At 43.3% G+C, this 16391-nt stretch overlaps 1 long non-coding RNA gene and 1 pseudogene across 1 annotated transcript in view; one reads left to right on the forward strand and one right to left on the reverse strand.

The window, feature by feature from the left end:
• The first annotated feature begins 5475 nt into the window (after nt 1–5475).
• Nucleotides 5476–16391, forward strand: part of LOC147363679 (uncharacterized) — a 64537-nt gene continuing 53621 nt past the window's right edge. The window contains exon 1 of the long non-coding RNA XR_015137356.1: nt 5476–7004. This is a non-coding gene — a long non-coding RNA (uncharacterized LOC147363679). The remainder of the gene's footprint in view (nt 7005–16391) is intronic.
• Nucleotides 11244–12503, reverse strand: LOC147363680 (N-acetyllactosaminide beta-1,3-N-acetylglucosaminyltransferase 2-like; annotated as a pseudogene).

The raw sequence follows: 16391 nt of genomic DNA on the forward strand, positions 1-16391 counted from the left end.
CATAGACTGTAGCCCACCAGGTTCCTCTGTCCGTGGGATTCTCCAGGCAAGAACACTGGAGTGGGTAGCCATTCTCTTCTCCAGGGGATCTTCCTGACCCAGGGACCAAACCCAGGTCTCCAGCATTACAGGTGGATTCTTCACCATTTGAGACACCGGGGAAAAATCCCCATCCCCAGAAATGTCTGCTGAAATCTATTCTAAATTATCCCAGCAAATGAACTATTCCTTCCTTTCTGAGCTCCATTTGAGCAATTATTACATGCATTGGCCTGTATAGGATGCTCCCAAAGTGGAAGCCAACTCAGATGGCTTTTAAGGAATATCATTTATTAATATCTGCCTGAGTCATGTTGGTTAACTTCTGTAAGCAGACATCCCACTGTTGCCTAGTTCAAGCTGATTTGATAGGTGCAGGACAGGTGAATTAATCTGAGACACAAGGTGTCGAGACAAGGAATACAACTTTATTTGGAAAGCTGACTGACTGAGAAAATGGCAGACTAATGTCTTGAAATAATCATCTTGTTCAAGGTCTGGATGCCAGGTTATTTTATGGCTTAGAAATGGGCAGGGGAGGTCAGGAAAAGTAAAAAGGACATTAATCTTACACAACCAGAATTCCAGTTGAGCTATTTCAAGTCCTGAAAGATGATGCTATGAAAGTGCTGCACTCAGTATGCCAGCAAATTTGGAAAACTCAGCAGTGGCCACAGGACTGGAAAAGGTCAGTTTTCATTCCAATCCCAAAGAAAGGCAATGCCAAAGAATGCTCAAACTACTGCACAATTGCACTCATCTCACACGCTAGTAAAGTAATGCTCAAAATTCTCTAAGACAGGCTTCAGCAATGTGTGAACTGTGAAATTCCTGATGTTCAAGCTGGTTTTAGAAAAGGCAGAGGAACCAGAGATCAAATTGCCAACATCTGCTGGATCATCAAAAAAGCAAAAGAGTTCCAGAAAAACATCTATTTCCGCTTTATTGACTATGCCAAAGCCTTTGACTGTGTGGATCACAATCAACTGTGGAAAATTCTGAAAGAGATGGGAATACCAGACCACCTGACCTGCCTCTGGAGAAATTTGTATACAGGTCAGGAAGCAACAGTTAGAACTGGAGCCGTGGCTGTGCGGGCACAGGAGGGCCTAGAGGAGCTATCCCACGTTGAAGGTCAGGAAGGGCGGAAGTGAGGAGATACCCCTCGTCCAAGGTAAGGAGCAATGGCTGTGCTTTGCTGGAGCAGGCGAAGAGATACCCCACACCCAAGGTAAGAGAAACCCAAGTAAGACGGTAGGTGTTGCAAGAGGGCATCAGAGGGCAAACACACTGAAACTATGCTCACAGAAAACTAGTCAATCTAATCACACTAGGACCACTTCCTTGTCCAACTCAATGAAACTAAGCCACGCCCTTGGGGCAACCCAAGATGGGCGGGTCATGGTGGAGAGATCTGACAGAATGTGGTCCACTGGAGAAGGGAATGGCAAACCACTTCAGTATTCTTGCCTTGAGAACCCCAAAACAGTATAAAAAGGCAAAATGATAGGATTCTGAAAGAGAAACTCCCCAGGTCAGTAGGTGCCCAATATGCTACTGGAGATCAGTGGAGAAATAACTCCAGAAAGAATGAAGGGATGGAGCCAAAGCAAAAAGAATACCCAGCTGTGGATGTGACTGGTGATAGAAGCAAGGTCTGATGCTGTAAAGAGCAATATTGCATAGGAACCTGGAATGTCAGGTCCATGAATCAAGGCAAATTGGAAGTGGTCAAACAAGAGATGGCAAGAGTGAATGTCAACATGCTAGGAATCAGCGAACTGAAATGGACTGGAATGGGTGAATTTAACTCAGATGACCATTATATCTACTACTGTGGGCAGGAATCCCTCAGAAGAAATGGAGTAGCCATCGTGGTCAACAAAAGAGTCTGAAATGCAGTACTTGGATGCAATCTCAAAAACTACAGAATGATCTCTGTTCATTTCCAAGGCAAACCGTTCAGTATCACAGTAATCCAAGTCTATGCCCCAACCAGTAATGCTGAAGAAGCTGAAGTCGAACGGTTCTATGAAGACCTACAAGACATTTTAGAACTAACACCCATAAAAGATGTCCTTTTCATTATAGAGGACTGGAATGCAAAAGTAGGAAGTCAAGAAACATCTGGAGTAACAGGCAAATTTGGCCTTAGAATACGGAATGAAGCAGGGCAAAGACTAATAGAGTTTTGCCAAGAAAATGCACTGGTCATAACAAACACCCTCTTCCAACAACACAAGAGAAGACTCTATACATGGACATCACCAGATGGTCAACACCGAAATCAGATTGATTATATTCTTTGCAGCCAAAGATGGAGAAGCTCTATACAGTCAGCAAAAACAAGACCAGGAGCTGACTGTGGCTCAGACCATGAAATCCTTATTGCCAAATTCAGACTTAAATTGAAGAAAGTAGGGAAAACCACTAGACCATTCAGGTATGACCTAAATCAAATCCCTTATGATTATACAATGGAAGTGAGAAGTAGATTTAAGGGCCTAGATCTGATAGATAGAGTGCCTGATGAACTATGGAATGAGGTTCATGACATTGTACAGGAGACAGGGATCAAGACCATCCCCATGGAAAAGAAATGCAAAAAAGCAAAATGGCTGTCTAGGGAGGCCTTGCAAATAGCTGTGAAAAGAAGAGAAGTCAAAAGCAAAGGAGAAAAGGAAAGATATAAACATCTGAATGCAGAGTTCCAAAGAATAGCAAGAAGAGATAAGAAAGCCTTCTTCAGTGATCAATGCAAAGAAATAGAGGAAAACAACAAAATGGGAAAGACTAGAGATCTCTTCAAGACAATCAGAGATACCAAAGGAACATTTCATGCAAAGATGGGCTCGATAAAGGACAGAAATGGTATGGACCTAACAGAAGCAGAAGATATTAAGAAGAGATGGCAAGAATACACAGAAGAACTGTACAAAAAAGATCTTCACGACCCAGATAATCACGATGGTGTGATCACTCACCTAGAGCCAGACATCCTGGAATGTGAAGTCAAGTGGGCCTTAGAAAGCATCACTACGAACAAAGCTAGAGGAGGTGATAGAATTCCAGTTGAGCTATTTCAAATCCTCAAAGATGATGCTGTGAAAGTGCTGCACTCAATATGCCAGCAAATTTGGAAAACTCAGCAGTGGCCACAGGACTGGAAAAGGTCAGTTTTCATTCCAATCCCAAAGAAAGGCAATGCCAAAGAATGCTCAAACTACCGCACAATTGCACTCATCTCACACGCTAGTAAAGTAATGCTCAAAATTCTCCAAGCCAGGCTTCAGCAATACGTGAACCGTGAACTTCCTGATGTTCAAGCTGGTTTTAGAAAAGGCAGAGGAACCAGAGATCAAATTGCCAACATCCGCCGGATCATGGAAAAACCAAGAGAGTTCCAGAAAAACATCTATTTCTGCTTTATTGACTATGCCAAAGCCTTTGACTGTGTGGATCACAATCAACTGTGGAAAATTCTGAAAGAGATGGAAATATCAGACCACCTGACCTGCCCCTTTGAAACCTATATGCAGGTCAGGAAGCAACAGTTAGAACTGGACATGGACCAAGAGACTGTTTCCAAATAGGAAAAGGAGTACATCAAGGCTGTATATTGTCACCCTGCTTATTTAACTTATATGCAGAGTACATCATGAGAAACGCTGGACTGGAAGAAACACAAGCTGGAATCAAGATTGCCGGGAGAAATATCAATAACCTCAGATATGCAGATGACACCACCCTTATGGCAGAAAGTGAAGAGGAACTAAAAAGCCTCTTTATGAAAGTGAAAGTGGAGAGTGAAAAAGTTGGCTTAAAGCTCAACATTCAGAAAACGAAGATCACAGCATCTGGTCCCATCACTTCATGGGAAATAGATGGGAAAACAGTGGAAACAGTGTCAGACTATTTTTCTGGGCTCCAAAATCACTGCAGGTGGTGACTGAAGCCATGAAATTAAAAGATGCTTACTCCTTGGAAGGAAAGTTATGACCAACCTAGATAACATATTGAAAAGCAGAGACATTACTTTGCCAACAAAGGTTCGTCTAGCCAAGGCTATGGTTTTTCCTGTGGTCATGTATGGATGTGAGAGCTGGACTGTGAAGAAGGCTGAGCATCGAAGAATTGATGCTTTTGAACTGTGGTGTTGGAGAAGACTCTTGAGAGTCCCTTGGACTGCAAGGAGATCCAACCAGTCCATTCTGAAGGAGATCAGCCCTGGGATTTCTTTGGAAGGAATGATGCTAAAGCTGAAATTCCAGTACTTTGGCCACCTCATGCGAAGAGTTGACTCATTGGAAAAGACTCTGATGCTGGGAGGGATTGGGGGCAAGAGGAGAAGGGGAAGACAGAGGATGAGATGGCTGGATGGCATCACTGACTCGATGGACTTGAGTCTGAGTGAACTCTGGGAGTTGGTCATGGACAGGAAGGCCTGGCGTGCTGTGATTCATGGGGTTGCAAAAAGTCGGACAGGACTGAGCGACTGATCTGATCTGATCTGATCTGACATGTAACAAAAGCAATGGAAAGCAAGTCAAAGAAACAGTTCCACGGTGGAGTCAGAATTGGCTTTTCCCTGCAACACCTCTGGAATTCTAGATACCACAAGCAAGTAGACTGCTCCAGTCTGAAACTTCCAACTATGATGATATGAGGATGAGATGTTTTGATAGCATCATAGACTCAATGGACATGAGTTTGAGCAAACTCCAGGAGATAGTGAAGGAGAGAAGTGCCTGGTGTGCTGCAGTCCATGGGGTTGCAAAGAGTCGGACACAACTTAGCAATTGAACAACAACAAATAATGATATCCACAGGGACTCATTGCCCTGATCATCAGGAGATACCCAGACAGATCCCTGAGGGTGCTGAGACTTAGAAAAAATGTATAAAATGTAATCTCCTTTCAGAACCAGCCAGTCCAGTTTTGGTGGTCCTTTGGCCATTCCAGTGAGACAGATGCCACAGTAGCAAAGGGAGATGCCAGCAGAGCTTTGTGTGATAAACTGGGAGCCAGCAGTTTGCAAATGTCTGCATTCTTTAAAAGCAATTAAGGATTCCAAAGTGCTTTTAGTTATGTCTGCATTTAGTTATGTCGGCATTTACTATGTTAGAAATTAAGATGGCGAGTGTTTTAAACATTTATTTTCTTGTTTATTTTATTGTTAAAGATTTCGTGTGGGCCATTTTTTAAAAGCCTATTGAACCTGTTATAATATTGTTTCTGTTTTATATTTTGTTATTTTGGCTGCAAGGCACTTGGGATACCAGCCCCCCAACCAGGTGTCTAATTCACACCTCCCTGCCTTGGAAGGTAAAGTGTCCCTTCTTATTTTAAATAATGACAATAAACTGTCTACGTATTAATATAAATACCATATATTTTATGGAAAATAACTCTACTTTCCAAAACACACAGACATATTGGGAACAGTGGTATTATTCTACATAGCACTACATATCCATACTTAGAGTTCAGAAATGTCTCACTTAACAAGAGAGTTGAGTTTTCATATCCAGTCTCTTATGATGTAACATGTCATATAACCTCTGAGAAAGTCCACTGTCCACAAGTCAGAGAACAAGTATAAAAAGACAAAGAAAGTGTTAATATTACAATGCAAATGACTGACTTCAGAGATCTTTTTAAAGGCTCTTGGGGATGCCCTGGGGCTCTCTACTCCAAGGTCCCCTAGGTAAGCCAGAAGTGAGGATCTTTATTACTTTTCCCCTGGCATTAGCATTAAGTGAGGTTCCTCTGTATTAAGAGCAGAGAGTCGGACACAACTTAGCGACTAAACAACAAACAACAACACATTATCATTTTAAGCAGCTGACACCAAAATTATATACCTTCCTCTCCCTTCACTCTTCCAAACCTCAGAATTTGAAAAAGATTTTCTTGATTAAATAAATGTGTTCTTTTATTTGAACAGATCAAGAGATATAATTAAGAACATATATTTTGAGACTCCATCTCTGCTGCTGCTGCTAAGTCGCTTCAGTCGTGTCCGACTCTGTGCAACCCCATAGACGGCAGCCCACCAGGCTCCCCCATCCCTGGGATTCTCCAGCCAAGAACACTGGAGTGGGTTGCCATTTCCTTCTCCAATGCATGAAAGTGAAAAGTGAAAGTGAAGTCGCTCAGTTGTGTCCGACTCTTTGCGACCCCATGAACTGCAGCCTACCAGCCTCCTCTGTCCATGGGATTTTCCAGGCATGAGTACCGGAGTGGGGTACCATTGCCTTCTCTGGATTCCATCTCAGATACTGACAAAAACTTTCTGTAGTAGGGGAAAACTTTGAATTCTGTTACAAGTTAATCACTAAAGGGATGTTGCCTGTAAGCTTTAATTAGACATAATGGCCCATCTCTGAGAACCCTGCAGCCCAGGTAATGATCATTAAGCCAAAAAGACCTCGGATTAGCTCCCAGCAGAGAGCCAGATGAGGTTCACCTGTGACTGACTGCAGAGAGGAAGAAATTCCCAGGTCACCTCCAGAGGCTGAGGTGAACCAGGAAGTGTTTGACTTATTTCCGCCCTCCCTACCTCGCCTCCCTGCCCCGCCCTCCTTAATATAAAAGAAGCCAGAATTCTAACTCAGGCAAGATGGCTCCCTGAGAGGGTGGCAGTCTGTTATATTTTGGGTCTGCTGGCTTTCTAAATGAAGTCCTTATTCCTTGCCCACCAACTCGCCTCTGGGCTTACTGGTCTATTATGTGGCGAGGAGTATAAAATTAGACTTGGTAACAAGTTTTGATGAAACTTGCCAGGAGCCATTGGGGCTCACGGCCAGCCGACCCTGGTTGGGGAATATTTGGGAAAGGCACTGACAGTTGCCAGGACCACTTGGCCAAGGAGCTTCCCTTCAGAGTTCTGGCTGCCTCAGCACCGGGCAGCTGAAGCAAGGAATCAACATTAAGGAGCTCAAGTGCTGCCCCCATAGATAAGGTAGTCCCTCTGGTGTGTACAACCAGAAACTTTATTTCCTCTTGTTTGGGGATTTTTTGTTTTTTCTTCGGTGGAATAAACCAGTTTGTTTTGTGTTTGTTTTGTGAGTGGAGCACCCAGAGGGAAGAATCGCTAGGCGTTTTTTTTAACCCAATTTCTGTGTCTATCCAGCCCCAATTCCTGACGTGCTTAGAACTACCCCTCCTTTTTAAAGATTTATTCATTTGGCTATTCTGGGTCTTTGTTGCATCGAGGGCTTTCTCTAGCGGTGAGCAGGGGCTACCCTCTAGTCGTGGTTTGCAGGCTTCTCATGCTGCGAAGTGCAGGCAGTAGGGTACCTCAGTAACTGTGAGGAAGGAGAGGAGCAGGTTGCCCTGACTGGAGTGACTCCATTTTAAAAGAAAGGGAACTCCATCTTACACTCTCGGTGAACTTTGGACTATATATCTGGGAAGCCATGGAGATAAAACACCAAAAACCAGCAGGCCTCCCGGGCACCTGGAAACCAGACCAGGCTGACCCCATACCTAGACCTCCCAGAGTCAAAAGGAATGCAGTGTCCTCCATGTAATCATTCACTATCTGTAATCTTAATAATACCCATTGATGTAAGTTAGACTGTATGACCAGAAATGTAAATTTATGGCTGTTACCTGATTGTATCTTGTACTAACATTGTCCAGGGTGGGCTTTAGAGAATTTGAGGGTTGTGGGCTTGGTCATGTATGCTTTGGGTATAAAAGGTTGTCACAAAAATCAGTTAGGGTCCCTGGCTAGAGAGGAAGCTCTGCCTCGGACCCACCGGTGTAATAAACTGCTCTCTGCTATCCACACTGTCCTTCTGAGTGAGTTTGCCTCCCAGGGCATTTGGCTATAAAAGTGGTGGCTCCCAGGCTCTAGAGCACAGGCTCAGTCATTGTCCTTAGTTATGCCACGGCATATGGGATCTTCCAGGACCAGGAATCGAACCTGTGTCTCCTGCCTTGGTAGGTGGATTCTGAACCCACTGAGCCAGCAGGGAAGCCCAGAACTATCCCTCCTCATAGGAATCAATTAGAAAATCCAGTGTTAGTTCCTGGGGCACAGGAACTTGGCCTGGTATTGCCATCTAAGACCCAACAGGGCCCCCAGTTTGAATCAGAAACCACTCCCAAGGCAGGCAATTTCTCTTATATAATCAGCTTGTGCTGCTTGTGTACTAAGTTCCTTCAGTCATGTCTGATTTTCTGCGACCCTGTGGACTGTAGCCCATGAGGCTCCTCTGTGCATGGGATTCTCCAGGGGAGAGTACTCAAGTGGGTTGCCATGCCATCCTCCAGGGGATCTTCTTAACCCAGGGATCGAACCTGCATCTCTTATGTTTCCTTCATTGGCAGGTGGGTTCTTTACTGCTCGCCCCACAATCAGCTTTTAGGGGACCTAAACACAAACAACCAGCCAGGTGGGTTTCTCAGACTCCTTTAATTGGAAAGATTGAAACCCTCCTTACAGAGAGGATCTGTTCCACCTGAAGCCCTCTTGGCAGCACGCAAGCTGAACCACACTGGGACCCTGGTGAGGGAAGGATTCCCTTATCAGAGCACTCCCAAGGGTGCAAGTTGATGGGGGTCTTTGAAAAAGGGAATGCAAGCAAAGCAACTTGAACAAAATACAAGAAATTCATAATAAGTACTCCTTTGACTTCTTGGAAAAGCTTTATTGGGCCTACAGACATACTAATGCAGGTTCCAAGGCCCTTGAAAATATTAGAATGGTAAATTTGGCCTTTTTTGAAGAGACGGGGTGCAAAGTGCCTCATATTAGGAGAAAAATTGCCAAATTGAGTGTTTTTGGAATGAACCTAATGCACTTTCTGAATTGGTAGATGTTGCTCTTAAAGTGTTCAGTTTTGGAGAATGAACATAGAAGATAAATATGCAAAACAAAAATGCCATTTTTTTGGCAGTGGCATTGGATTCCTGGAAGGCAAGTAACCTGAAGAAATTAAGCTACCATTGGGGAAGGAACAATGCCCTACTGTCAGGAGGAATAACATTGGAACACAGAATGTTGTTGTTCAGTCACTAAGTCGTGTCCAACTCTTGGCGACCCCATGGACTGCAGCACACCAAACTTGTCCATCACCAACTCCCCAACTTGCTCAAACTCATGTTCATTGAGTCAGTGATGCCATCCAACCATCTCACCCTCTGTCATCCTCTTCCTGTCCTGCTTTCAATCTTTCCCAGCATCAGGGTCTTTTCCAATGAGTCAGCTCTTCGAATCAGGTGGCCAAAGTATTGAAGCTTCAGCATCAGTCCTTCCAATGAATATTCAGGGTTGATTTCCTTTAGGGTTGACTGTTTTGATCTCCTTGCAGTCCAAGGAAAACACTTTGCACTAAGCTAAAACTTAAGAGGAAAATTTTTTCTAAATGTACAATGTGAGAGTTGCGAATTAAGTTTTATTTGGAGCAAAATGAGGATTCTATGGTCCAAGGGACGGCATCTCAGATAGTTCTGAGAAAATACTCCAAAGATGCAGGGGAAACGTCAGTATATATGTGATTTTAGTGGAGAAGTGCATGCAGTCTGTACATATATTTTCACATAAGGTTTCTACTAGTCAAGAGGAGCAGTTGTCACCATGAAGGATTTTAGTGTTTTTTCTAAATAGAAGGGGCTTCCCTGGTGGCTCAGTTGGTAAAGATCCCGCCTGCCAATGCAGGAGACTCAGGTTTGATCCCTGGGTAGGGAAGATCCCCTGAAGAAGGAAATGGCAACCCCCTCCAGTATTCTTGCCTTGGGAATCCCATGGACACAGGAGACTGGCTGGCTACAGTCCATGGGGTTGCAAAGAGTTGGACATGACTGAGTGACTAAGCAACAACAGATATGAGGAGTTTGGGCTCCCCCTCCTCACCCAAGCACAGAATGCTGCATTGCTGCTCTCCACCCTGAACTCCTTTTAGGGAGTGTTGAAAATCAGTAGCTGCAGCAGCACCTGATTTAATCCTTGTAGAGGAAGATGGCAAGTGCCAATTTGTAGTTGACACAGCAAAAGAGGTTCTCCTCTATCATGCCTCTATCATGGTAGAAAGAAGGGAACACTGGTAGAAAGAAGAGTGAACAGGGAGTCCAGGGGCTCCTATGGACCTGAGGTGCCCAATTCCCCACAGGAACCCAGGTAAAAGCTGACAGGGGGGGGAATGAGCTGGTGAACTTTCTGATAGACCTCACCCTGAAGTTTTTCACCAGAACATGGTTTCAGCCTACAGATGGTGCTCATGACCACCCCAGCCAAGGAGACACAGCTCCATCCCCCCGGAAGGTCGATGAAAAGACCAGAAGTGTGTGTAGGCTCGTATGCAGTCTTCTCAGTGTCTGGTGATCTTTTTTCTTTAGATACTATCTTGTTAACACAGTTTGTTCATGAGATTACTGAAAGGGGATCTAGAAGTAATACAGCTATTAATAGCAGGATTAGTAAGGTCATATGTGTATTCACTTAATTGCACAATCATGTCCGATGAGACCCCATAGATTGTAGCCTGCCAGGCTCCTCTGTCCATGGGATTTTCCAGGAAAGAATACTGGAGTGAGTTGCCTTTTCCTTCTCTGGGGGATCTTCCCAACCCAGGGATCGAACTTGCACCTCCTGCATTGGCAGGTGGGTTCTTTGCCACTGAGCCACCTGGGAAGCCCCAGTAAGGTCGTAAGTAACAAGTTATAAAGTTCTACTAGGTGCAGCCCAGTATACTGCAGGTCATCTGACTTAGTCTATACCAATTCTTATCTTCAAGGGAAATTATCTATTGGCATTGTCCATAAGACACCCAGCCCAATTTCCTAGTGTTACTAGGCTTAGTATTTAATTGTTCCCAACAAAAGGGAGTTTTTAAGCTTAAATGACCAATGAGTGAAGTGAGTGAAGTTGCTCAGTCATGTCCGACTCTTTGCGACCCTGTGGACTGTAGCCCCCCAGGCTCCTACATCCATGGGATTCTCCAGGCAAGAATACTGGAGTGGGTTGCCATTTCCTTCTCCAGGGGATCTTCCCGACCCAGGGATTGAACCCAGGTCTCCCGCATTGCAGGCAGATGCTTTATCATCTGAATTGAAGGGTTTAGAGGCCGTCAAAGGGACATGACCTATAAAGGCAATTTTGATGGTTTTACATAGAAATGACCTCTGATGGAGGAGAACACAAATGGGAACTATTTGAGGTACATTTCTATGTAAAATGTAGTTTGCATATAATTCAGCATTTTAAATGAGCACTCTGCAACCGAGACCAAATATCAATCATCTCTTGAGGTTTTCTACTATGTACCAACATCAAATCTACATAGGAACAAATGTTACTACTGCTTTTCTCTTCTATATCAAATGTCCTGAAGCCTTTGTGTCTCTCTGGAGCGAGGCCGAGTTTCTGAAGGCACATTCCAGTATAAACATCATCGATGGGGTAGAAAAGGACCCGATCAGTCACATTGTACAGTCTCAGGGCCAGGTGGCCAGAGTAGAGGAATCCGCCTCCTCCTGCATAAGGCGGGTAGACGCCAGTGTAAACAACTTCCGGGATGTAGTACTTGAGTTTCTTATCCCGATGAGATCCAGCATTATGAATCACGTCACCAATAAACAAATCTTTGGCTTTGTTCCCGGATAAGCTATTCAAGTAATTCAGGAGATGATGGGTGTTCACAAAAACATCATCATCGCCCTTGAACACAAACTCGGCATTTGGGCAGGAAGTGCTCACCCAAAAGAAAGAGTACTTCTTTCAGAGACAAGTTGAAGAATGTATCTCTGTAGTTCCACGAAAGAATGTCTTGGTGCTTCTCACTCTCAAATTTCAGCATATCTGAAAGGTCAGGATGGTTGTCCTCTGTGGGGGTCTGGCCCAGTAAGAAGACTCGCACCACTGTTTGGTTCCCCACATTGGTTTCTTTGCCCCAAGATTCCCGAATCGCTTGCTTTCTATTGAAATGTGAAGTTAGGGACTTAATCACCAGCAATAAGAAGGGCTTCTTTGCACACTTGTCTGGTTGGTCTATAAGCAGTGAATAATTTCAACATCTCAAATATAGCAGAAAGTCTTTAAATCTGTCTGGAAAACTGTCGAAACCTGAAACCATTGACATGACCCTCAGGTCAGGTTCACAGTAATTCACATGGCTTATATTGGAGAATCGGTATGCTTCTCCTGTCTGGTTGGCTAACGTGTTCAAAATGGGATTGAACCTCCTGTTCAGCTTTTCTTGTTCCTTGTTCCAGTATGCCCGAGGAAGGTCAGCTATCTTCCAGAACCTTTCTTTAGGTATTATTACTTCCCCCTTTCCATTTTTTTCTTGGCTACTGCTTTTGGAGACTTCCACAATCAAATAAATGAAGACATTTACCATCATCAGGATTCCCAACAACTTTATTCTTCGACGTCCAACACTCATTTCTCATATCTTGTCTGGGAGCAGCTCCTGCTTGGCGGGGCGGGGGCGGGAGATCTTGGCTGCATCCACGTCCCGGCCGCTCCACGCGGCTCAGTCCGGCGACCACAGCCGCTCTCACTCCATGCGTGGCCTATTAAATGACCAATAGCCTGATGTTAATAACAAGAATCCATCCCATAAAATTTTGGCTAAATTTTTTCTTGTTTCCTTGATTGAGCTTGAGTAACTTTAGAGGAAAATTCATATCTATGGTCAAGGTCAGAGCATATATTACTAATTGGCCAGGTGAGGGAAACCCACCTAGTAATGTCAGTAGTCTCTGAAACAAACATTAATTTCTTTCCTCTAGAATAAATGTCCTAAGAGCCTAAGGGCCATGGAGTGGAGAAATCCATCAAAGTAACCCAAAAATATTGGGTATAGGTGTGTATATTAGTGGCTCAGTTGTGTTCGACTCTTTGTGATACCATAGACTGTAGCCCACCAGCCTTTTCTGTCCATGGAATTCTCCAGGCAAGAATCCTGGAGTGGGTAGCCATTCCCTTCTCTAGGGGATCTTCCCAACCCAGGGATTGAACCCAGGTCGCTCACATTGCAGGCAGATTCTTTACCGTCTGAGCCATCAGGGAAGCCCACTGTGTATAGGTAACTGACCATAAACCAAGCAATTGTGTTAACTTTGCATAAGAGCATGAAATACAGTTGGTTCCTAAGCAAAAGTGTAAGCAGTTATCAAAGCGATTGGTATGCATGTCTGGTCCAGCGTCTTGGTCAGCTCTCCACTTCAGATGTCATCTCCTTAACCTGATCTGGTAGCTTTTTCTCTGAGCGGTGTTTTAAGGTGATTTTGAGGTCAATAGTCCTCTATATGGACAAGTGCAGTGCCCTTTCTAAGTGGAAATATTAATCCAAGAGTCAATTCCCATTTCTTTTGCTGTAGAGGCGATAGTTCAGAGTATCTAACAAAGGTCCTTCCATCTTAATTGGAGACAGGCCTTTTAATTACTGTATTTTCATGGGGCATCTGATCTCTATCCAATGATTACTGAAATAAGCATTAGAAACTCAGTATCCTTTTAATAAATTAATTAAACATTGAAACAATATAACATAACAGCAAGGAACTATCTGGGAATTGAGCCTTAGTCAATACACCTCAATTAACAAAACTAGAATTTAATATCTTCTGAAACATTCTTTTTCTCTCTAAAATTACACTTCTACCAAATACAGCCAAATAAAGATTAAGCGTTTTTTTTGTTTTTTTTTGTTTTTTTTCAAAATGAGCTCTGGTTCTTTATCATATAGGCTCTTTTTTCATTTGTTTTATTTTTTTTAAACATACTCTTTCTTAGTTGCTTTATTTTAAACAACAAAGCACTATTTGGGGAAATCACATTAGCCCTCCTGACTCAGTCAATGTTAGTTTCAGATGTTTAAAGGGGTCACCTACCAGATATGGGAAAAAAAGACAAAGAAGTTTGACAGGGATTTAGCATTTATTCTGGGGGTTATGAACTCATAGTTATCGTGTAGGCTCCTTTACTCTGGCCCTGCTAGAAATTTCCATAAAGTATCTTGATATTAAACCTTTTATTTTTTATTGAAATATATTTACAATACATTGTTAGTTTCAGGTGTACAGCAAAGTGATTCAGTTATACACTTCTATATCTACTCTTTTTCAGATTCTTTTCCTTTATCAGTTCAGTTCAGTCGTTCAGTCATGTCCGACTCTTTGTGACCCCATGAACCACAGCACGCCAGGCCTCCCTGTCTATCACCAACTCCCGAAGTCCACCCAAACTCATGTCCATTGACTCGGTGACGCCATCCAACCATCTCATCCTCTGTTGTCCCCTTCTCCTCCTGCCCTCAATCTTTCCCAGCATCAGGGTCTTTTCCAATGAGTCAGCTCTTCGTATCAGGTGGCCAAAGTAATAGAGTTTCAGCTTCAACATCAGTCCTTCCAATGAACACCCAGGACTGATCTCCTTTAGGATGGACTGGCTGGATCTTCTTGCAGTCCAAGGGACTCTCAAGAGTCTTCTCCAACACCACAGTTCAAAAGCATCAATTCTTCGGCACTCAGCTTTCTTTGAAGCCCAACTCTCACATCCATACGTGACCACTGGAAAAACCATAGCCTTGACTAGACGAAACTTTGTTGACAAAGTAATGTCTCTGCTTTTTAATGTGCTGTCTAGGTTGGTCATAACTTTCCTTCCAAGGAGTAAGCGTCTTTTAATTTCATGGCTGCAATCACCATCTGCAGCGATTTTGGAGCCCAAAAAAATAAAGTCAGCCACTGTTTCCACTGTTTCCCTTATAAGTTATTACAATATAGTAGAGTTCCCTGTGCTATACATGAGATCCTTGTAATCTATTTTATATATAGTAGTGTGTACTTGTTAATCACAAATTCTTAATTTACCCCTCCTCACTTTCCCCTTTGTTAACTGGAAGTTAGTTTTCTATATGAGTATATTTCTGCTTTGTACATAGGTTCATTTGCATAATTTCTTTTAGATTCAACATATAAATGATATCATGATATTTTTCTTTGGCTTCACTTCTCTAGGTCCATCCATGTTGCAGCAAATGGCATTGTTTCATTCTTTTCTATGGCTAAGTAGTATTCTATTGTATCTATGCACCACATCTTTATCCATTTGTCTGTCAATGGACATTTAGACATTTAGGTTGCGTCCATGCCTTGGCTATTGTAAACAGTGCTACTGTGAACTCTGGGGTGCATGTATCTTTTTAAGTTAGAATTTTTGTCTTTCCTGGCTGGATATATGCCCATGAGTGGGATTGTAGGATTGCATGATAGCTCTAATTTTTTAAAGGAATTTTCATACTGTTATCCATAGGGGTGTACCATTTCTCCAGTCCTTTCTTTCTTTTTCTGGAACCCCATTATTGCACCAATAATGCACACATTGGTGTATTTGATGTTATTCCACAGGTCTCTTAAACTGTCCTCATTTTCTTTCATTCATTTTTTTTCCCCCATTCCATGGCAGTGATATCCACTACTCTGTCTTCTCATTTAACTTCTGCCTAGTTTTTCTGCTATTGATTTCTTCTCATGTATTTTCATTTCAGTAATTGTAGCCTTCAGCTATGCTGGGTGATTCTTTATAATTTCTAACTCTTTTTTAAAAATTCCTTTAATTTCTCTTGCTGTTTCTCCATTCTATTCCTGAGTTCTTGGATCATCTTTACAATCATTGCTCTGAACCCTTTCTCAGGTAAATTTCCTTCTCCACTTATTCTTCTGGGGTTTTATTTTGTTCCATCTTGTAAAACATTGGGTTTCCCTGGTGGCTCAGTCAGTAAAGAATTCCCCTGTAATGCAGGAGACTTGGGTTCAATGCCTGGGTCAGAAAGCTCCCCTCAAGAAGGGTATGGTAACCCACTCTAGGATTCTTGCCTGGAGAATCCCATGGACAGAGGAGCCTGGGGGGCTACAGTCCATGGGGTCACAAGAGCTGGACATGACTTAGTGACTAAACCACCAATGAAATGTATTCCTTTGATGTCTCATTTTGTGTCAATTTCTATGTGTATTTTTATGCATGTGGACGTTAGTTATGTTTCTTGACCTTGAAGACGTGGCCTCTGTAGGGAATGTCCTGTTGTCCCATCAGTAACACCTCCCTCTCATCACCCAGGGGCCAGATAGTCCCAGGGTAGATTCTGATCTGTGTTAGCAGACTCATCTCTGCAGGCTGTGGGACCATAATTTTCTTGCTTCTGGTATCTACACCCTAGTGCATGAGACTGTCTAGAGACTTGTTTGGGTGTCCTGGTGGGAGGGTGCTGGTACTGGCCCACCCGTGGTAGAGCTGGGTCTTGGCACTTTGGTGGGTAGGGTCCTGTCAAGTGGTGCATCTAGAGGTGGGTGCTGTGGGCTCAGGAAGTCTTCAGGCCTGTCTGCTGATGGGTAG

Source organism: Bos grunniens, chromosome 11, assembly GCF_055505025.1.
Source record: "Bos grunniens cultivar Pamir isolate PY7600 chromosome 11, Bosgru_T2T1.0, whole genome shotgun sequence".
Lineage (NCBI taxonomy): Eukaryota > Metazoa > Chordata > Mammalia > Artiodactyla > Bovidae > Bos > Bos grunniens.